Genomic DNA, 22,483 nt, shown 5'->3' on the forward strand with positions numbered 1-22,483 from the left:
AACAAGCACGTGTACATTGGAAGTCCGGTTTGGTCTTGTTAAATGTTCAAGGGTTTTTCTGTTCATCTTGATTGGTTTCACTTTTTGTGAAATGATGATTTATTAACTGGATTGGAAAGGCATATAGCTGAATATCATCCTAATTTTTAGTGGTCACACAGTACAGAACATCCTAGATGTTCCCTTTCAGTATCATAGTGAGGGAATTGCTCACCACTTGATGTGTTTTGGGTACTGCTTGATGAGCTGTTATACCTCAGGGCCTTTTTAATACCTAAGTTAGTTTCCAGTGAAAGTGCGGCATTTCCAAAAGCTATTTCTCCATAGCATTAACCACACGAAAATATGTGTCAAATGGTTTACTGAATGTTACAGTGTTTTATGTATATTAGTTTTCAATATTTTCTGTGTTTCAATTTGACTGGGGGGAAAAAAAAAGAAAAAATATTTATGTTTTTTCTCGTAGTGGTTTCACTAGGCACTATGTAAAGTAAGGAACCATGGGGAAGACAATTTTTCTTTTTCAGTGTGGTTTCCAAAACTGTTTATGGCCCTCCCAAAAATTACTTTTCTAGTGATCTGTGTGATAAATACGCAAGCTTTTCCATTCAAAAATCCAGTAATTTTTGTAAATTAGAGTATATATGAAGGGCATTGTAGCCTTCATAGTCAGCAGTTCACAATGTGGCAGAGATGAAGCTTGCAAGGATGATGTGTGTCTCTTTTTAGGGATAAAAATCTTTTGAAGATTTCAGCACCCCATCTCAAGTTTTATAAATTAAGCTTATAATGCTGGTACAGCACATTCTTTTGTCACTCCCATGACTTTCAGTAAATGTTTGTAATAACTCAGAAAGACAGTGATAACATAGGGAATACTACATTTGAATGAAGAACTGCACATATTCACTCCAGCAAGTCAGTCAAGCCTATAAATCATTTTTTGGTCTGTAGGATTAGAAGTAGATAATGAAGAAATGGAACAGCATCAGTAGATATAGCAAAAGCAAGATAAAGACTGGTGAACGTAACTACCATGCACCACCACTTCATTATATTTATTAGCACTGAGTAGAAATAAGTGGGGCAAGCACAGCAGTAACCAAAACATGGAGGTGTCTCAGAGATGCCTGTTATTTTCCAATATAAATTCAGGAGTTCCCAATATAGCACTAGCATGGTGACTAGTCTTTTGAAATTTAATCATAATGCTGATGCTTCCTTTGAGTAGACAGAGGGCAAGAGTATATAATGAAACAAAAGTTATGGATCAGTTTGAAGTGTATTGATCTGTCAGCTGTGTGATTTCATTAGCCAGTCTGGACTTGGATCTGTCACTTGGCACTCCATGACTTAACACCCAGCAACACCACTGAAACTGATTCCCAAACCAAAACAAACTAATGAGACTCCTTTCCAAGTTGAAACATACTCAGACACGGTTCTATTTCTAATTCTGAGAAGTGAGATTTATTTTGAGCGTCACAAAAACCACTGCTTACCACAGTTGAGTTTTCATCTGCTTTATTCCTAGAGCAATAAATGACATTCAGGCCCAAATTCCAAACCTCTTTTGGAGCAGCTTTACCGTTTCTTAACTTAACTTCTGGAATGAATAAACACAATCTCAAAAAAAAAAAAAAAAAAAAAAAAAAAAAATCAAATCAATTAACATGAAGCATGAAACTTCCAAAGAAGGAAGAAGGGGGAAGATAGTTGATTTTTTTTTTCTTTGATTGCTTAGTTATCCAAGAACTAAACTCTAATCTTTCCCTGGAAGGGGAGAAATAAAAGGTGACACTTTCTCTCCTGAGTAATGAAGAGATCTTAAACATTTAGATTAGAAACAATTGTGGCTAAGACAGATTCTTTGACTAAAGTGCTTTATATGCTGAATAAAACTGCATTAGGAAAAGGGAATTCTGGATCGCTACCAAAGACTCTTAGCGTGCATTCAGAAAGGTGGGCATCCTCTATATGAAGATGCCAAGAAATAATGAGACTGGTAAGGAGACCATGAGAGGAAAGCAGCACTAGAGAAACGTGCCATCATCCCGGGCTGTGATAGCCCGAGGGAACAGAGGCACACAGCACGCAGGACCACACAGTGTGCGACACCTCCTTTCTCGCTGTGGTGAAGCCGGGGCTCGGTGGAGCAGCGCGGGTGCCGTCCCGGACGCGTGTGCTCGCTCCACCCCTCCGGGCCCCGCTGCCTCACCGCCGTCCCCGGCGGGCAGGGCAGGTGCGCCCCCTCTCCCGAGGGCTGGCAGGGGCCACCAGAGGGAAGGGTGTCGCGGGATAACCCAGGGCTCCCCGGCCAGCGGGTGGCTCGGGGGCCCGGGCAGCGGCAGCCCCTGGGGCTCGGAGCCCGGGCTCGCCCGTGGCGCGCCGTGCCTGTGCCCGCTCGGCGCTGTCCCCGGCGGCGGAGCGACGAGCCCCGGCCCGCTCGGCCCCCAGCGGCCGCGGCGGGGAGCGCTGCAGCCCGGCCGCTCCCCCGCCTCCCCCCGCGCCGCGCCGAGCCCAGCCAGCCGCTATTTTTAGCAAATCCTCCCCGCGTCGCCACGGGCGGCGATCGCAGCGCGCAGCCCCGCGCCAGCTGCCGCCGCCGCCGCCCCGCCCGCCCGCCGCGCACGGCACAGGCTCGCCCCGCCGGCGCGATGGCCACCTAATCGCCACCTAATCGCCACCTAATCGCCACCTAATCGCCACCTAATCGCCGCCGCGGCCGCCGCCGCCGCAACTTTTCCTCGCCGCGCCGCGCCGCTCCTTCCCCCGTCGCTCCGGTGGAAGATGGCAGTTGTGGGAAGCGCTGGAAGTTGCAGCCCGCGAGCGAAGAGATAAGGCGGAGGAGCGGGAAGGTGAGTGGCACCGGCGGCTGCCCCTCCGCTCTGCTCCGCTCGCCCCGCTCGGCTGCGGCGGGCAGCGAGCGCGGGGCCGGCCGGTCCCGCCACCCGGACGTTGTCCTCGACCTGCCGGGGCGGTATTTTTGGGACCTTCGGGAAGGTTTCGGGAAGTTGGACCGTGTAAGGGCTGGCAATGTGGCGGGGGAGGGAGGATACAGCCGCCCCTGGCAAGTTTTACTTGGCGGGAGCGTGAGTGGAAGAGCAGTTCCCCGAGCGCTTGCCCTGCCAGGCGGGTGGTGCGTTCCTGGCTCCGGGGATCCTCCGCGACCCCGCGTCCCGCGGGGCCGGGGCCGAGTCGCGGTGACGGCCGGAGAGCGGCTGCTGGAGCTCAGCGGGCGGTGCCAGCTCCCCGCCATCGGCCGGAACCGCAGAGCTCCGCAGGGAGCCGGGGGAGCTGCCCCGTGGGGGCCGAACAGGTGGGCGACACCGGGGTGCGCCCTCCTCGGGCAGCGCCCCCGGGCCCGTGTCGGACTGCCCGGAGCAGGCGGTACCGGCGGGCAGGTGCGTCCCGTCCTATCCTGTCCTGTACCGTCCCGTCCCGTCCCATCCCGTCCCGTCCCATCCCGTCCCGTCCCATTCCGTCCGGTCCCATTCCGTCCTATCCCGTCCCGTCCCGTCCCGTCCCGTCCCGTCCCGTCCCGTCCCGTCCCGTCCCGTCCCCGTGCTGGATGAGTGGCCAGAATTTTGTATAATTGTATTTACGGTGGCAAAGCGGTGCGTGCATCCCGGCCGGCAGCTTCCCGGTTGGCAGCGCGGGTCATGAGGAAGGTAGTTTCCAGCAAAGGTACAGCTGTTTTGACTCATATAAAATGTCTGAGTTTTGATATGTAATAGAGCATAATAGCAATCAGTAATCATTCATGCTTATAGCTCTTAAAAAAAAAAGCAGGTATTACTCGTAATGCATAAAATGCATATTCATCTTTGAATATCTACCCCGAGCCCACAGCAGTTTGTATTTTTAAGTGCTTTGAAGACGTCTAAACCCACTGCTAAACAACATGAGAATTTCAGTATAGATAAATATTTAAAACAAGCTGATCTTTGAAAAAGAAGTAGTGAGGTGAATTGTAGAGACCTTTTGACATATGAAAATGCATGAATGTGCTTTTTTGATGCAAAAGCTGTTGAGATTCTCTGTTACAAACAGCACAGAACAAGCACTGATACAGAAACTGAGGAATTTTAAACATTTGTCTTTCAACACTGTCAGCTTAAGTTCCTTGACATTTTGTTTTTTGTGACAGAAGAATAGTTTTGTGACAGTTATTCAGGATTTAATTTGCAAGCTCACAAAGGCCTGTAGCTGTGATGAGAACTCATGAGCAAAAAAAGGAAGCTATTTCACATTAAGTTTTTTCAAATATCCTGTCCTACTCAAATGTCTTGTCCTACTCCTATCTTCTCTCTCCACACACCTAGCTCTGCAACAGCACCCCTATATCTATTGAAGTTATCTTGCTGCTGAGTGTCTCTAAATTTTCTCTCATGTCCAATACATTTCTGTATCAGTGGCCCCAGCTCATATATGCTTTGTACCAGGAGCACCTACTATGTTCAGAGATGCCAGCTTGTTCTCTGTCATAACACCAGAGCAGTCTTGGAAGTCAATTCCATTCCTTCATACACTTAAGTTGCATTGTTATTTGTGTAAAATAGCTATGCCTCAACTGTATAGAACGTTCTACTATGATCAATGCAAATAATATACTATTTTAACACCTCTTTTTCATTGTCATGGCAAAGATGTGATCCAAACCTTGAGAATAAACATGTCATGGCTCCAGAGAAAAGCTGCAGTCAGTCATGTTTATGGTGCCAGTTTCTTCATATAAATATTGAAATGGCTGTCTTTTTAACAAAAATCTCATTGTCAGTTCAGAATTCCAAAAAAGAGAAAAACATGCCATTATACTTCTTGGTGACCAGCTTGGTGCAAACACAGCACCATAGTTAAGCCTACCCAAAGCACTGGTCTCAGTGTCAGATTCTTCTGTAAATCTGGATGAATGTGTAATACACCGAAATGTTTTGAATCTGACTTTAAAATGTTAGTTTTGAAAACAGTAGTGTTTGGTTTTCCGTTAAATTGCTTTTCTGCAAATGAAGCTTGGTCTACATGACTAAATGGGAACATTAATTTGTAAGCTGCTGTGTATTTTCAGTTCACCAGCATCTTCCTGCTCCCAGAGCAGTTTAAAAACAAAAGCGAAATAGTGACTTCACTGCTGGAAGTCAGTACAGGCTTCATTTAGAGCAGTTGTTCCTATTAGAATTTATTTCTGTGAAAAAAAAATAAGATAATACTATGATTGAGTGGCATACATATTTTCTCATTTCTTAATAAAAATAACATTGAAAAGAGATCATTATAAAAATGATATCCTTTCTAGAAAGCATGTAAAGTGGAAAATAATTTTCAGTTCTTCATCTCACTACCTGAAATAGCCCCATAGAAGTTGCATACTGAAAACATGTATCAAATTTAAGTTTACGTGTCCTGAAAATTATATGAATCCTGGTTTGAGTTAACATGAATACTGATAGTATACTACTAAATGTAGTTGCAGTGGTTTCTTAGTATTCAACTAATGCTTAGTAGGTGAAATGTAGCTTCGAAAGTAGTCAAATTCTGTTGTGAATGGACAACCATAACCAATGAAAAATAACAACAGTTGGGATGTAGTCTAATCATCTCCAAATTGGTAAATTAAGCACATATTTACCAGAGTGTATGTTACATACTCTTGTTTTATATTAATCAGCATTCAGACTAGCTAATTTAAAGCTACTTAGGATATATATGTGTGTTCAAACTGCAATAGAAAGTAGTTGTGGCTTGCAACTACTCATAGCTGAACCATTTAGCTGAGAGAGCTTAGTGCATCACAAGAGTGAGGCTTTTTCCCTTTTACAAAAGAGTTCTGAGCCAGATTTGTTGAGGATTATATGCTGTGTCCTATAAGCACGCCATTTACACGAACTTTCCACATGAATTCAGATTAAAGGAATGAGCATTCATCAGAGTTGTCCAGTCTCCTCAAAAGTAAGGAAATGTTCTTTAAGCTCCTGCAAGTAGAAGGTACATAATACATCTGTTGAGTTAAATTAAAGATAGCTCCCATGTAAAGACAGAACATTAGGCTATTCTATGATAAAACACATTTGTCATGCGTCAAGGCTTCAGTAATGATTTCCAGATAAATAAGCAGGGAATGTTGCATTGCTGAATCATTAAGGTTATATTGTTTGTTGAAACTGATTGATGAGTAAGGCATTTTAGAGCTAACATTACTTGATGAAATCACCTTTTGTTTTCTCCCTTTGGTTTTGAGTTTTTAAATTAGGATGATCATCCATGACCACATAATTTTTTTCTCACTCAATGTAACTTACTTGTAATGAATGCATTATGTTGTGAACGTCAGTGTGTGCTGGGTAAGACTGTACTAGTGTTGAATTTATGATTACGACCTTAATAATAAATTACAAAGTTTATTTGTGCTGCTTATCTATAGCTTAATCTTCAAGCAGCTAAATACAGTGAAATAGTGCTTAACTACTGCTCAAAACTAATGTTTCAATACTTTATGGCCAGCTCGGACCTTTCCTGTGAGGAGATAACCACGGTTATCCATGCTTCTCCATTTTTGTACAATATATTGTTGTATAACTTTCTGCCAAAGAAGTTGTCAATGCGAAAAGTTAATGTGAGTTCAAAAAAATATTTGGACAAATTCCTACATTAAAAAAAACCAAAACCAAACAAAAAAAACACAACCCCCCCCCCCCCCCCAAAAAAAAAAAACCCATATCAAAGGCTAGAAAGCAGAGATGTAATGCTTCTGAATCAGAATGTCCCTCAACAGCGAATATTCTGGAGGCTTCAGAGTATTTCAAGAAGGTACCATTCACATGGTTGCATTGCACTTCCTCACTTTTACTTATGCATTTGCTGTTGGGCATCTGTGGGGAAAAGGTGTTGGATTCTGAACAGGTCTTTAGTTCGGTTAGATTTTGCTGTCCATGCATTCTTACCCAGTCAAGGTGGACAAAGTGATATGCAATTTAGACATTCCTTTATGGGGAAAATTGAAAACTTATGTTACACAATCTTCAAGTAAATGTTTACTTGAATTAATTAGCATTAATTCAATGTATGCTGTAGCTTATGAGATGGAAAGGTAATAGGAAGCAAATATTTGTTTTTATTTTCCAGTAATTTTTTTTTGTTAATGGTATTGTTCAATATAGTGTTAACATTGGTCATTCACAAATCATGATACATTGTTGAAGTTTGTTTATGATATGTAGCAACTATCAGGATAGTTTGTTTTAAATCTATTGCATAACTGTAAACTGTTTCTGTTTAAGAAAATGAAATTCTTTTCAGTGAAGGTAGCCCAGAAGTGCCGGTAAGAAGATGACTCCTTACAGTATGTCTTTTATTTGTCCCTAGTTTCTTAGTTTTGGAGTTGAAGATGATGAATTCTATATCTATGTCTTCATTTGATTTCTGCTCTGAGACGCTCAGTCTTTTAGTTAATTTCTTTTCAAGACACAGAGTGCTCCTGCTCTAGAATGGATGACTGTCTCTCTTGATAGTCACCCTTGGGGCTTTATTCAGACTTGAGAAAGGTTTTCTGGTTTAGTCTGAGCATGCATGAGCCTCTGCTGTCATGTTCACTGACCCCAGCTTTTGTTTCCATGTCTTTTAACCTGCAAGAGATGTGAAGACCTGGTCTAAAGAGTATTTTGAAAAGGTCCAGTGCACAAGAGAAATTGGCAGCCCTGAAGGATGCTGATCTTGTGTGCACACAAGATATGTGAAGACTTGAGCCTGAACTCGTTCATAAAGGAAGTGATGCTGCACAGTGCCTTTGGTGCCTCAACCTTTTACAGTGCCAAGGATCTTCCATTTGCTGCTGCCTGTCCACTGAAGCTCTATCACCTTTCACCAAAGCTTCTAGGGCAGTGTTTGCCTTCCTGTCCTCATGCTCTTGGTCTCATACTCATTCTCATGGCCTTGAACCTCCATGCTGTGCTACTACTGTTATGTCAGGGAGGTGATTGACGCTGCTGTAAGAGTCAAGCCCTTTCACCAGCCTTTTCTTGCACTGTTTTTTGCAGCTTTTAGTTGGCATTAGGAGGAAGACAAGTATGTGCCCAGCCTTCTCCAATGATATATGTGAAACTTAGCAGGCAGTTAGTTTGCAACACCAGCTTCTGATCAAAAACTACTTCATTCAGGGCTAATGGCATCATAAGATGGGACAAGCACTAGGGAATTTGAACAGATCATAGGGAAGTTTATGTGGTTTCTGTGGGAAAAGTAGTATGGTGCATCACCTGATACACTGGAGAGAACACCTGGGAGAAGATGCTTAATGGGGAAACCCTGGCAATTCTCTTCTTGACGAGCCACTGGAGCTTTCCCTTTCCCCTTTTCATTTTCTCCTTTTGCTTTTCCAGTTACCTTTCCCCTTTTTAAATGCTTTTATCTCTCCTCCATCTTCTTTTTACCCCCTAAAGAAACTTTTATTGTTGGGTTTGATGCTTGTCACCAGCTATAAACTCTGCAAGTAAATCAGGAAGGGACATAGAGATGTTTATATGCTTGTAATGAGAAGTTTAGTCAAGTGTGCAAATAGATTGGTACTTGGTCAATTTATACCTATGTAAACAGAAATTATCTGATAAAGTTCTTCTTTTTACTTTTTGGTCAAAGGGAGATTATACATCTGCTGAGTATTTGTTTAGAAAGCCTAAATTTACTCTTCTGGTTTATTTTCATGTGAGAATATCTCTATTCCACCAGATATCTCTGTGTTCTTCTCTGTATCCTTTTTCAGTAAATGTGATCAGAATAATAGTCTGTGCCCCACAGAAGTCTCTTTATTGTGTTATTGAAGGGTGGTAATACTCCACCTCCTTTTTTTAAAAAGCTTCAGTGATGTGTCCTAGGTTGTATTAAACTCAATCTGAAAGCTTAATTTCCTGTTACTTTTTGTAATGTTCATGTTTACACTAAATCACACAAGTTGGAAGGGATCTGTTAGTCAAAATAGACTCAAACCAGAATTTATACCATGTTGTTTAGGGATTTGTTCAATTCTGCCTGGAAAAGCTCCAAGAAAAGTGATTCCACAACTTCTCTGAGCAATCATACCCAATACTTAGTTATTCTGATAGCACTTTTTTTATGTTGAGTCATAGCCTCCCAGTTTCAATTCACGAGTATTTTCTCTCGATTTTGTGCCATGCGTGCCTGTGAAGAGCCTGGCTCCATCTTTTTGGTAAAGCTCCTCATAGGCATGGACACACTGGTGTTAGGTCCCTGCTAAGGCTGCCTCATCTTCAGGATGAAGAGGTCCAGCTCTCTCAGCTTTTAACAGGGCAAGTCCTCTAGCCCTTTCCTGCTTTGACAGACTCTGGAGGAAGCTTCATTCAGTTATTTGGAACACCAAGACTGAAAGCAATATTCTAGATGAGGTCTAGTGCTTGAGTAAAGTGGAAACATGAAACGTCATATTGGTGAATCTACCAAATAGTAAATAGCACCAAATTCTGATAAAGCAGGAATGAGAAATTAGGCAGAATTTCACTGTCTTGTAGCCATAAAATTAATTCAAGCTATTGTATGCTTTTAAGAATTTGTTACTGCGTACATGAAAACAAAGTTAATTTGGTATTTCTTCTCAGGAAAGTTCTTGAATCATGTTAATTTGGAGTAGGGAAATAATGTGATATTAGAATTTTATTTTAAAACACTATGCACATTATTATATCTCCTTTATAGAAGCGTATGAAGAAAATTATATGTCACACATTTTCTGTATGTCTAGGCATTTAATTATACGAAATTCTGATTATTCAAGTTTTGGACAGTTAACATTAAGTCTCCAGGGTACCTAACTATTGAACTAAATCTTGCTTTGACAAGAGCTGGGTGAACTGCAGACAAGATTTCCAAGGAAAAAAATTTAACCTAGTTTGAAATAGGAAGTAAGCAGCATGTGCATAATAACTATTTGGTGCATAAAATGTGTAAATTATTCATATTTTGCTTGTTTCGTAGATAGGTAGCTCTTCAGCTGTCCATATATAGGTTAAAATTATAGAATGTGTGGACAATATAAAATGCATATGGTTGCCATTCCAATCTTTTGTGTTTCCCTTTTTTCAGTCAATACAATCAACATTGATTAATAAGTCATATTATTAGGCAGAATTTTAATGTTTCATTTGGAGTTGAAGCTGTTTTAGTTGTGATATAAATAATTATATATTCTCTGAAAACGTATTATAAATTGAAAGATCAGTGAGTTGAAATGGAAAATAATTTTCAATACCTGAAACAGATCCTAGTCTTCTAATGTGGGTTAGGTTTGCCTTCCTGACTGCCATAATCAGCACCAGGAATCTGGCTGGAAGTTGCCATAGGATTCTTTTTGGCCTCAGTGTACTCAGTTTTCCTTCCATAAGAATCAGAGCAAATAGGAAGCAGCAGAGGACTGAAGTTGACTCTCATCCACAGGAACAGAGTAAAGACATTGTCAAAATGCAATCCTGTGGCAATCAGGACCACAGCCAACAAGAGCAAATAGTTCAGGGGGAAATCCAAACCAAGGTATGAATCAGAGAAAGGTATTTTAATTTGTAAATTACATTTGTAGGTCTAATTTATGTGTACCCACTGTAGTACCAACCTAGCAGTCTGTTGCTCTTGCATGTGCACATTCCATGCTTGAAGGTGGACAGTCTGCACAGAACACCAAGTACTGTTGAGCACAGTGCAACGAAGAAGAGTAAAATCTTTTAGGGGTGCTAGCTCTCCTATTTCAAACATATTAGTCTTTCATGAAGACTGTGAATGAAGAAACCACCTAAGAGAATATTCAGCTGCTCTCAATATATAGCCAGGTTGCTAACTCAGAGTCTCTTGGAAGACTGTGAAGTGTTTAAATTCATCTATGCCATCACATGCACCTTGTCTTCCACTCCATCTGGCTATATGCTTTCACCCCCCTCCAAAAAAAGGAAATTCTCTTATGAAAATGTGGTTAAATATTGTTATCTTTTGAACTGTTGGAACAAGAGTTCAAGGCTTTTTTTTTGCGTGGAGAGTGAAGTTAGTAAGTGGATTTTTTTGGTCAGGATGCTTTCTTGAGAAACTAGTGAAAAAAGGTACAAATTTAATGTAATTAATGGGTGTGTAACCCTAGGTTTTAGTGAGATACATATAATATAGTATCCACATCCATTTTAGTGGATCAGTATCAGCCTACTAATTTAATGAGACTTCCTTTAGGACTTCTGAGAGCTGATCAACCATGCTTCTTCCTTGTGCTAATGCATGTCATTTATACTGATCCAGATTATGAAGAAAATGCAGATTTCAAAAGGAGGTGATAGGAGATGACATCTTCTAAAAATTTGCTGAGGGTGACACTAATATTAACAGTATTAGGATCTTGATTGAAGAGGTCAAAGATTTTACTTGTCTTTGAGGAGTTTTGCGATTGACTATAATGAGATCAAGGTGTCACCTTCACATGTGAAATTTTCACCTCTTTGATGTTTGTTGTTTGTTGTTGAAACAGATCAGATTAAGAGGAGAGCTTGTGAAAGCCCTGCTCAAGGTTCACATCTACTGAAGACATGCATGGAAGACTGTAGTATACTTATTTCCCTCCCAGCCATAGCAGAAGTGGCACAGAGCATGGAATCTGGGATTGGAGCTAGCAGCAGTTGATTGTTCTTTAATTCGTTAGGACAAACCATAGAATTAGACAATTTAGACAGGCAGTCAAAGCAGTGGAGGAGCTAGAAAAGTGTATAAGAGATAATTCCTGATTATTCTTTCCTACCATCTTTTGCAAATTACCTTTAAATAAATTTAGCAGATTTTGGCATGCACTCTGGGTACATTTCCCCTGCATCAAACTGTCTGTATGCTTCTATTCCCTCCATGACTAGTTTTCCTTAGTAATGCCTAAATATAAGTTTGTAGCTTCTTCAGTGTACTCTGATTACATGCAAACAGAGCATGCTGGTATGCGTAGGCGATTTTTCTGGGTGTCTGGCAAATGAAATCGTTTTTCTTTAGGCCACAGAGTAGCAACTGAGCTGCTTCCACAATTTCACTGCAATTTTTCTGGGGAGTCTGTATACAAAGCCTGTGAGAAATCTGGAAGGGGTGATTGACTTTGTGGTGACAAATTGAGTGTCATTTCTGACACAGCTTCACATTTATTTATCCTCAGAATGGTCATCCATACTTTTGGAGAGAGTTGCTTGGATGTTGGTTGCCTGTGGAGTCTGTATGCATCATTTTTTTCACTCTTTTCATTTCTATGGAGTGTCTGTATTGCTGTCTTTGTAAAAGAGACTGAGCTGGGAGTGACAGCAGGAGACACAACTGAGAGTCTTTTTCAGTTGACATTTGGACCATAATTTAGGTTTTATGCATAGAAATGTCAGCTCAAAAGACACTTCTGTGTAGATAATGAAGCAACAATAAATCCATAATCATGTTAAGAGAAAAAATATATGGATTTTTTTCAGTGATTTCAGTCTTTCAGGAGAGAGAATTAAAAAAGGCTTTTTTTTTTTTTTATTTTAACGTCATAAATATAATCAAAACAAATTAAAAGTAAGCCAGATTTAAAAAGGGTTTTAAATTCTGTTTGCTTAGTCTGATTGAGGGTGATTATCTTACATGAAACTGATTAACTGTGTGATATGTAACCTAAAGTATTTTTATTAAAACATCACAAGATTGCCTCATCTTTAGGCTGCCATTGCTGTGTTATGTATACTGCCATTTTATACTACTCACCTCTGTGAAAAATAACTCTGTAACTTCCTGTTCCAAGTATGTTGAAATCAATATGATGAAAATACCAACATCTGTCATTTATGGTATGGAGTTATATTCCAGAGTGAATGTGAAATGCATAGATAGGCAAGGCCAGAACTGGTGTCTAATAGATTTTTTTTTTTTGTTCATAATTGGGTTTTAAGTCCAACATCATAACAGGATGTGGACTATGTGTTAAGCATGCATAAAGCAAAGTAAAGACAATTATTTTTCACCCTTGAAGCAGTTACTGTACATCGGTGCAATGACCCATCAGATTTTCATCTGCAGGCTGTTATCCTCTTGTCTACAGACTTTTCCCAGTAATGTTGCTGCTTCAGTTGGGCAAAGGAATAATTAACTATACTGATCTTAATGGAACTGTTATTGCTGACACATATCAAGGTAAAAAAAATGAAAATCTGACTCATGTCAGTTTGAAAATATGTTAGCTATTGGCTCAGTCTAATTATGCTGAATTAAATCTAATTGCATATCATCATCCAGTCTCCAGAATTTTAACAGTATTTGAGTTCTTATAAAGTTATAAGGGTGATTTTAAAAAATAATGTAAATTCCATGGAACTTTCTCTGTAAAATTTAAATTTCTGGATAAAACAAACACTGTTTAAAGAAAATAACCATTTTGGTGAGGAAGTTTTTGTCAGAAACCACTAATGAATAGAGGAGATTAACATGAATAGTAAACGTATACCTCAAGGTTTTTCACCTGTTTTATTTTATTATGTATTTCAGTACATAATGATTTATTATGTAGTACTGAATTAAGAAGTTTCATAATTTGTTATTAAAGAAGGTACTATTACCAATATATCTGTTTTAAAAGATGACTGCTACAGCTGAATTCTCTACATTTACCCTGATATGGAATAGTGTTGGCTATGGCATTACTAGAAGTAAAAATGTAGATATAATTTTTGTGTAGTAGCTAGCTGAAGAAACAATGCTCTGTGAATGGGGATTTCATTTGGTTCTGACCATTTTGCAGCTGGTTAATTGTTTAAAGTGAAAGTAATGCTGTAATGCATATGGGCAGACATAGCAGTTGGTACTTGAAACCAGTTATGTTTCATTCTGCATGTCATTTAAAATTGTATTGATTAGACAATAAAACCAGTGCTGCTAGAAGAAAGAATGGGTAGGTTAAGCAAGAAAAAACCCCCTTTTTTCAATGTTCAATAGATGAGGAGATTCATTACCTAATAGTAATAAGTTGGGATTCTGTCATTTCACTTTACATTGATTTTTCTTTTGCAATGCATCTGAAAATTAATAGAAGCTTTGCTTATTTTATTAGAGTTCTGCAAAAAAAAGGAGGAGAAATTAAAATTGCATGTGAGGATAAAGCCAGTAAAATCTTCATGATTTAAATTGAAGTATTTCTGGGAAGCAAGTGGAAGTTTTGGACTTGGATATAAAGGCTAATACAAGCAATTGGATTAGGCAAGTTGATCTTGGCTGATGGCAGCTAGTAATCACAGTCTCTAATAGAGAAGTATCATTGGAGAGCGATGGGAAGTGAATATGTAATTGAAGAGCTCTCTATCCTGCCTGTCATACCAACACCTTTGGTACCATTGAAGAAAACATCCCTTTCACGTAGCTATGAGATGTATCATGTGTCATGAGTGAGAAAAATACTCAAAGATCTAATAAAGACAGTCCCAAAGTGAAAAATAAAAAACCCAAACAACAACAACAACAACAACAACAACAACAACAACAAATCACTTTTTTGTTATTTGAATACCCATATGCCAACTGTACTGGAAATGTATACAATATACGGACTTGAATAATTTATGCTTGGATAGAAAATTACAAGAAAATTACATCGAATAATAGCAAAGCCTGATTGTTTCTTGCTTTTTTTGAAGGTCCACCCTATTTTGATGCTGAGTTCCTGATTAGAAGGAATCATCTTTCATGTTCCAATGGAAATAAATCAGTTTTAATATTAAAATAGAATTTATTCACTGTTGAGTGAATATAATTTACTCAATATTTATTCACTATTGAGTTCACATAATTCCTGGAACAAGAAAGCATCAACAGGAGAGCCCTCCATTCTGTGTAAGGTTGTAAAATCTGCAATTTTGCTATAGAATGGGGTATGTTTTCCCTTTTTTCATATTATTGGCCCAAAGAAGGTAATTGCAGCTTTTGTATATAAGCACTGGGGACAGTTTGGATAACTGAATTGAATAACTGCAGTAAAAAAGCTGAAGGAAGGTACATTCAGCACTTCACCTTTTGGAATAGTGAGTTAGAGAGAAGCTGTGCCCTTATAGAACCTATAAGAGAGAGCTGAACTCTTCATTCCTCTCTACAATAATTTGAAATGCGGTCAATTTCAATCTGCTGTTTCAGCAGCATGATTCATGCGGAAAGAATGTTTGTTTCTTATTCAGATTTCAGTAGCCCTCCAGTTACTGTGTCTAATGGACATAAATTCTGTTTAGATAAAATGGAGTACTAAGACTGTGTTTAAGACATGGAATTCTGTGCATGATTGTTCATAAAGACTGTAATTCATTTTCCTGCATGGAAAAATGTTAGACGGCACTGTAAAATTATGCATCTGAGTTTATTTGTGGGGAAATTGATCTTGATTATAGCACCAAGTTCGTATGTGCACAACTTTATGTCCTCTAGACGCTCAGGCCTACATCCCAAGCTATGACATCTTCCTGTAGGCTCATCTGGATGGCTAAGCATTTTTAACATGCAAGGTACTGGCTGTATTGTCCAGCAATCCAATTCATGTTCTACTTACTTTCTTTCTTCTTCTGAGATTGCACCATATGCTATGGAGAAGGGCATTGCAAGGTATCTGTGTACATTGTCTCTTCTCAAACCCAACGTAAAATATCTGGTTAAAAGAGTGATGAGAGGAAACATGTTGCCTGGAGAGCACAGCTGGCTGTTATATTGGCCTGGTGACTATGCAGCCATGGGTAATCACAATGGTATTGCCTATACACAATAAGGGCACAACACTGAGCCAGTATTGATACAGTCTGTGCTGGTACAAGACCTTCCAATGCATGATGGTGCTTCTTTTTGTGAGTAGGATGTTCTTCCTTATATTTTTTTCCCACAGCTTTTCCCTGCTCCCTGTGGCAGCCTGAGTTCCAGTTAGTCTCATAGCCCTGAACAAAAAGTCCTTTACCAACCACAGACAGCCAGCATGGACAAGTCTTAGATTATTTTTTTCCTCTTGCTGGCCTGAATGATGCAGATGTTTGGATTACAGGCCACTTAGTGATTCAGAATCAAGAGGCACAAAGGCAGAAGGAAAAAAACAACCAACTCTTTTCATGACACAAGTCCTGCTATTCTCAGCACACAAATCACAAAAACCTGCTGGATAAGTGGATTCTCCCCAGTTGCAAAACATGCACGAACCACCATTCAGCTTGTAACTTCTAGTGCTTACTGTGTAATTTTTATGGAAGTCCAGTTACAGGACATGTGAATGTGTTTTTTTAGCCAACCTTTGATGGCTACATCAAAGATAAAGCTTTGATGGCTACAACCAAAGAAACCCTGTCTTGACAGACTGAAAACAGTGAAGCTTGAGCAGCGTCCTGAGCCATTGCTCAGCATGTGATTTCTAGCTCACAGCACACAGTTCTGGACAAGCCAAGTATAAAACTTGGAGACAATGAGAGGCTTGAGTGCCTTCTCAAGTGTCTTCTGTACTTGGAGCTCCATCCTTCACCTTGTATTTGTGAAGGATGCTTAAGCAGCATGAGTATGTGCTCCTTACATGGACAGTCAGCAATCTTGGCCAAGTCCTGCCATGTTGCACATGCAAAATCAGTTTAGATTTCCTATTTATTCCTCAAATCTCTATTTCTCCAGGTCAGTAACTTCCCACATGAGTCTGATCCTTTTCCTGCTCATGACCAGGAGAATAGGTCTAAACAATGTTTGAGGTGTTTAAAATATGGGGAAGTGTGAAGATGTTTAGAGACAGTAGTTGTGATGTTTGGCTTTGCAGACTGTGAAATACACACTGGATAGGAGACCTAGAAAGAAAAACTAGAAAGAAAAACAACTTAAAGCAATTTGGTAATGGCTCATCTTTATTGTGTTTATTTCTAGACTGAACTGAATAAGTGCTTTGAGACACTCAAGTTCCCTCCTTCACCTTGGAGTGTACACTTGAAACTAACAGCTGTGTGCTCTCTTAGTTCATTACAATGCTGCTTTACGTGATAATCTGTCCCAGTCATGGCCAGGAGAGAGCTGATATAACAACACCAAAAGTGTTTTTGTTTTTTTTTTTTTTTTTTTTTGTCTGAAATCAAGTCTGGATGTCCTGTAGTGTAAGAAGTTCTCCAGTTTTTCCTTTCTTAAGTAACTATGCACCTACTGAGTGAGAGATAGCAGTTTGAGTGGAGAACAGGAATGGTGGGAGAGCTGGAGTCTCTAGAGCTGTACTCAGGAGGTCATGGTGGTACCTGAGTGCAGGGCTTAGTTGCCTATCTTGCATGGTGGAATTACAAGTCATTATTTTCTTCTTATCTTGCAGCTGGGGAAAGCTTGTGTCTTCCCCTCCTGTTGGATACAGGTGGTATGATAGATCTGAATTCCCCTAATTCTCAAGGCTGGCAATTGGGCCTTATACATAGCCTGTCACATCTGAGTTTTATTCTGCTGAATCAGATTTAGTTATTTGTTCATATATCTATCCTAAAATTTTGGCATGTCTGAGATGATTTTCATGTAGGAGCAAGTTTGGGAGTGGTTAGTGGAAGATAAGACTGTTCTGACTTCTTCAGGTGTCAGCTTCCTGACCTGCTTGGTCAGGTTCTCTAGCAAATATCTAAAAGAGCATGTGTCCTCTAGGCAGAACATAAATATTTTCATCCTTCAATTTCCTTTTTGCCCAACTGGCAAAAATTAGTAGCTGTACACACAAACTTAATCTAGTTTTTTCTTAGTATTTTTAGGGGATATCAGTGAGATCCAGGAAACTTGTCTGATGGCTCTGTGAATTTGTTCCTAGGCTGTGCCTCTAGTATGGGTCTAGAAGAATGTCCTGAGGCAGGAAGAGGTTATCTGAAACGAATTCTGGTGCTTCACTAAAGGGGACCCTGGGATACACTGCTATGGTTTGTGGCAGCCTCTCCATGTTCTTCATGTCAGGGGCAGGTGTTACATGCACTGCTCAAAATTTTTGGATACTGAACTTTTATAAACTTCAGTTTAGAATATTTCCTTTTCCTGGACCACCTGACATTATTCATGATCCTAATGAATGACCATGAAATCTTTCTGTTAGCAGAATTATAAATCCACATGTGGCCTTCCAAATGTGGTCACATATGGCTCCCAGACTTCCCCTTGCTATATAATCTGCAGTACCCTGACTTATGCCAAGGGATTTCCATTAGAAATGAAATGGCTGTTTGTCTCATTTCCATACACAACCTTTGGTAGAGGCTTGCTAAGGGGAGGGTGAAATACGATGGCTTTGCAATGTGGCAATAAGCTTTTAAAATCTCGTTCCTTGAATGTTTTTTCCTAGAAAGTTGCCCTTTAAGTGATATGTATTTATTCTTGAATTGAACACTTGAGAAATTAGGAGAAGACAAAGTATTTGAAAAGTGTTACAGAAGGTCTCACATCCATGAAGACATCAGTGAAGAATTTGTTAATATCACTGCTGCTTCTCTGTAGCTCTAAGGGGGTGTACACTGCTGTCTTGAAGAATTGACTTCTTTTCTTTGTTCAGAGTGATCATAACAAATAATCCTTTCTCCTGTGGCATTTATGGATCCCTTCTGTCAGCTGTCATTTAGATTTGATACGCCATCAAATGTGGATATGCAGGTCATAATATGAAAAAAGACCATGATTTAGCCTCTGAAAGTGTCATAGATAAGTGACAGCACAAAGCTTTCTGGGTTTAAGTCAGACTTATGCATCTGAATAATTTAAGGCTCTTCTTAACTGTTTTCTTAGATTTATGAGAGAAAATTCACCTACAATTGCTAGGAAATTAACCAGATTAAAAAGAAAAGTGCTTCTTTACCTCTTTCCTCCAAGTGAACTTTTAATTTTCTGGATGAATGCTTCTTCCAAAATACAAGTTTTGTCTTTCAAATTCCTCTTTCTAACTACCTGTTTTAGAAAGCATCTTTTCCCCAACTCATTTCTCCTTTGTGCTGTGTCGTTTCCTGAATAGATTGTAAAAGAACTCATGCTGTGGTCACTGTTCCCTAGAGCAATTTCCACGGCATTTTGCCTTTATATCACAGTTGTTTCTCTGATGAGTTGTTGCACCAAGCAGGATTACTTTTTCAGTATTTGTGGCTTAAATACTCGTAGAGATTTCACTTTTCTTCTCGGGTGCTCCACAAAGCCATGAAGACTTTTTTTTCCCCTCAGAATTAGTAAACCCAGTACTTTCTGTAAAACTGTTTAGTTATCTGCAGTTTTGAATACTGCACCTTTTTCACTTGATTTATAAAATCACAGATGTATAAAATGGTTAGGGTTGAAAGGGACCTGTGATCATTTGTTCATGGTCATTAGTGATCACTTGTTTCAACCTCCCTGCCATGGGCAGGGACACCTTTCACTAGACCAGGTTACTCAGAGCCCCATCCAGTCTGCCCTTGAACATTTCCAGGGATGGGGCATCCACAGCATCTCTGGATAACCTGTTCCAGTGTCACACCATCCTCATAGTAAATAATTTCTTCCTAATATCTAGTATAAATCTATGCTCTTTCAGTTTGAACCCATTCCCTGTTGTCCTGTCACTCCATGTTCTTGGGAAAAGTCCCTCTTCATCTTTCCTGTAGGCTCCCTTCAGGCACTGGAGGCTACAATTAGGTTGCCCCAAGACCACCTCTCCTCCAGGCTGAACAATCCCAATTCTCCCTTATAGGAGATGTCTTCTGTCCATCTAATCGTCTTCTTGACCCTCTTCTCAACTCATTCCAACAGATCAATGTCCTCCCTGTGCTGAGCATCCCAGAACTGAATACAGTATTCCTGTATTTCAGGTGGGATCTCATGAGAGTGGAATAAAGGGGCAGAATCAGCTCCACAGACCTGCTGGCAATGCCTCTTTGGATTGATTTCACAGGCCTTTAAACTGACCTTCCTTCTTTCTAAGATACATGCCACACTTGTTAAAAATCAAATTAATGTAATTGAAAGTAACAGTTTCAGTAGTAAAGTATGCCTAAAACTGTGTGCAGCAAAGCCACTTTTGCTAAATAAAATTTTAAGCTGTTATTTATTAAAGCATGTGATGAAAATCATATTGTGAGAAGGATTAAATACATTATTACAATACATACATGCAATATTTTTGAATAAAATGCATTTTTATTATGTGCAGTATGCACAGAACTTAACTTCTTCTCTGAACAATTTATGTTCATATATTTTCACATTTATTTTAAATGCTCAGGTAGAAGAAAAGTGTCATATACCTAGCACCAGCAAACAGTATGCAGTAAGCAAGTTATAGTCAGTAACTAAATTTCTTATGTACTGTGATTTGAGTTGATTTTATCAGAAATAAATGTGTCTGTTAAATCTAGGCATATACTTGGAAATTTGATCCTTTAAAATTTCAGTTTCATAATTTAGATCTCAGTCCTGCTCAGTATACACTGAAGTAAACACAAAGCCAAACTAAAGGCTGGTGCCTTTCCAAGTACCCGTGGCAGATACTAGACTTCAGCTCTCTGTAGAAGTAAAACTGTACCTGCCTAAATTTAAAGATGCTTACTCTGCTGTTTTTGATCTTTTCCTGTCAGTTTGATTGTACTGGTATTCTTTGAAGACATAGTGATTTTACTTTTTTTAAATATAGAGAAATTAAATGCATTTTCTCTAATAATCTTGGTAGAAAGTGAGTGGTCTAGCTCAAAGTAAGGATTGCACAGTTTGAAAATTTTACCTGTGCCTTCCAAACTACAAAGACCTGTGAAGAGAACAATGATGACACATATCTAGATGGAAAGCTCTTAGATTTACTTTTTGAATTTCAATTTTCTTTTATGCTTTTTCTTTTAGTTTAAGTGATGAATGTGACTCGTGTGAAATGCAGTATTCATATTTTTCGGCAGCAGTGGAAGTACAGTAGTCAGTGAAAAAAACACATAGATGGGGCAAGGCAAATCTTAACATTTGGTGACAGCAATGGGCAATGTTGAAGTGAGAGGATTTTAAAAAATTGGAATAATGGATTGGCAGCTGGGAAGCACATTTAAAGGGGACCATATTATTAGCAAATAAATAGATGGACAGATATCCAAAAATGTATTACAGGAAAAAAATTACATGAATGTACAGATTTACTCCTTCACCATAGATAGACCTAGGTTGACACAGATAACCAGGAAAAATATTATCATGGTTAAAACAGATTAGAGAAGCCCAGGTAGAAAGTGGTACTGGATGAATGCCTGGTACACTTGACAGTTTGGATACATATCATCTATGAATGGAAATGTGCCAGTAAAGAGAGAAATTAGGGAAAGTTGTTAAATCATGACCTGAGGAACAAAAATATTAAAATTAATTGATTGCATATAACACTAAAGTTCTTTCTCATTTTGAGAAAGTGGAGCTGTAGCTTTTGTAGCTTTAAATGCAACTTTTTCAGGATGAAGGTTTTACTCTGGCCAGGAATCAGTAATAGTAAGAGCTTTTCATCAAGGCAGCTGCTGTAGTCTGTAACACACTTTCTTTGGCAGATGCCAACATTTAATTGACTTCTGTGCCTAAACACAGGTAGCAAAAACCTCTTCATTCCAAGGAAAAGGTGTCTTTCTCACTGACAGTGCAAGCAGATATTCCTGACTTGAAAAAGGGCAAGAAATCTTATCATTTTTCTTTCTGAGCATCATGCCTAATTTCCTTGTTATATGTGGTAGATCATGGAAAATCCCCTATGTTTCTGACATCAGTATCAGGAGGAGAGACAAAGAACTTCTTTGTGGGTCTTGGCACACTGACTGGTTTTTTTCTGTCTGTATGTGAAGATCTTTAAGTTTTTGTTAAGGTAAGAATAAAAAAATCATTAAACTTTGAAAGAGGTGATAAATACTGCTACTATTTTTTATTGTTCAGCAATTGAACCGCATCAAAAAATATTAAAACGTTATTAAATGGAAGCAGAAGGACATTTCTATAGATTTCAGCATCTATAATCCAGCATTCAGGATTTTTATTATTGCCTTGATAAATATATTTGGCACTTTCCTCCTGCTGAAATGGAAATGTTTGCCATCTTGCTCTATTTAAACTTTAAAAAGTACATGAAACTGAGGGTTCTTTGATTTGCCTACTTCATGAGTTGCCTTGCAGCACTTTTTTTATTTAATATTTTATTTTTCCTGTTCCCCTTGCCCCAAGCTGATGCTCTCATACTTACATTTCTTTCTGAATGGAAGTTCTGCTTTTCTGTAAACTATTCTGACTTTTACTTACTGGTTCTTTTCCTTGTCTCTTTATCATAATAATTGGCTATTTTAGCTGAAGGCATGTCTTGGGGTAAAGTTCAGTTCCTTACATCATGTTCTGGCAGCCTAGCGAATTCTCTTAACCTTTTCCATGTCCTCTTCTGTCTCCTGTTCTGTTTCTCAGCTTCTGGGCAATTTTTTCTTGACTGGCTGCAACTGGATCTTTTTACCTGTCTCTAGGAAACTGGTATTCTTCC

At 39.3% G+C, this 22,483-nt stretch overlaps 1 protein-coding gene across 4 annotated transcripts in view; it reads left to right on the plus strand.

The window, feature by feature from the left end:
* Nucleotides 1–2,609: 2,609 nt before the first annotated feature.
* Nucleotides 2,610–22,483, plus strand: part of HDAC9 (histone deacetylase 9) — a 457,908-nt gene continuing 438,034 nt past the window's right edge. For all 4 annotated transcript variants that reach the window (XM_014894384.2, XM_088162701.1, XM_088162750.1 and 1 more), the window contains exon 1: nucleotides 2,610–2,858. The gene's annotated coding sequence lies outside the window, so the exon portion shown is untranslated. The remainder of the gene's footprint in view (nucleotides 2,859–22,483) is intronic.

The sequence above is a fragment of the Sturnus vulgaris genome, chromosome 1 (assembly GCF_052056855.1).
Source record: "Sturnus vulgaris isolate bStuVul1 chromosome 1, bStuVul1.hap1, whole genome shotgun sequence".
In the NCBI taxonomy this organism is placed as follows: domain Eukaryota; kingdom Metazoa; phylum Chordata; class Aves; order Passeriformes; family Sturnidae; genus Sturnus; species Sturnus vulgaris.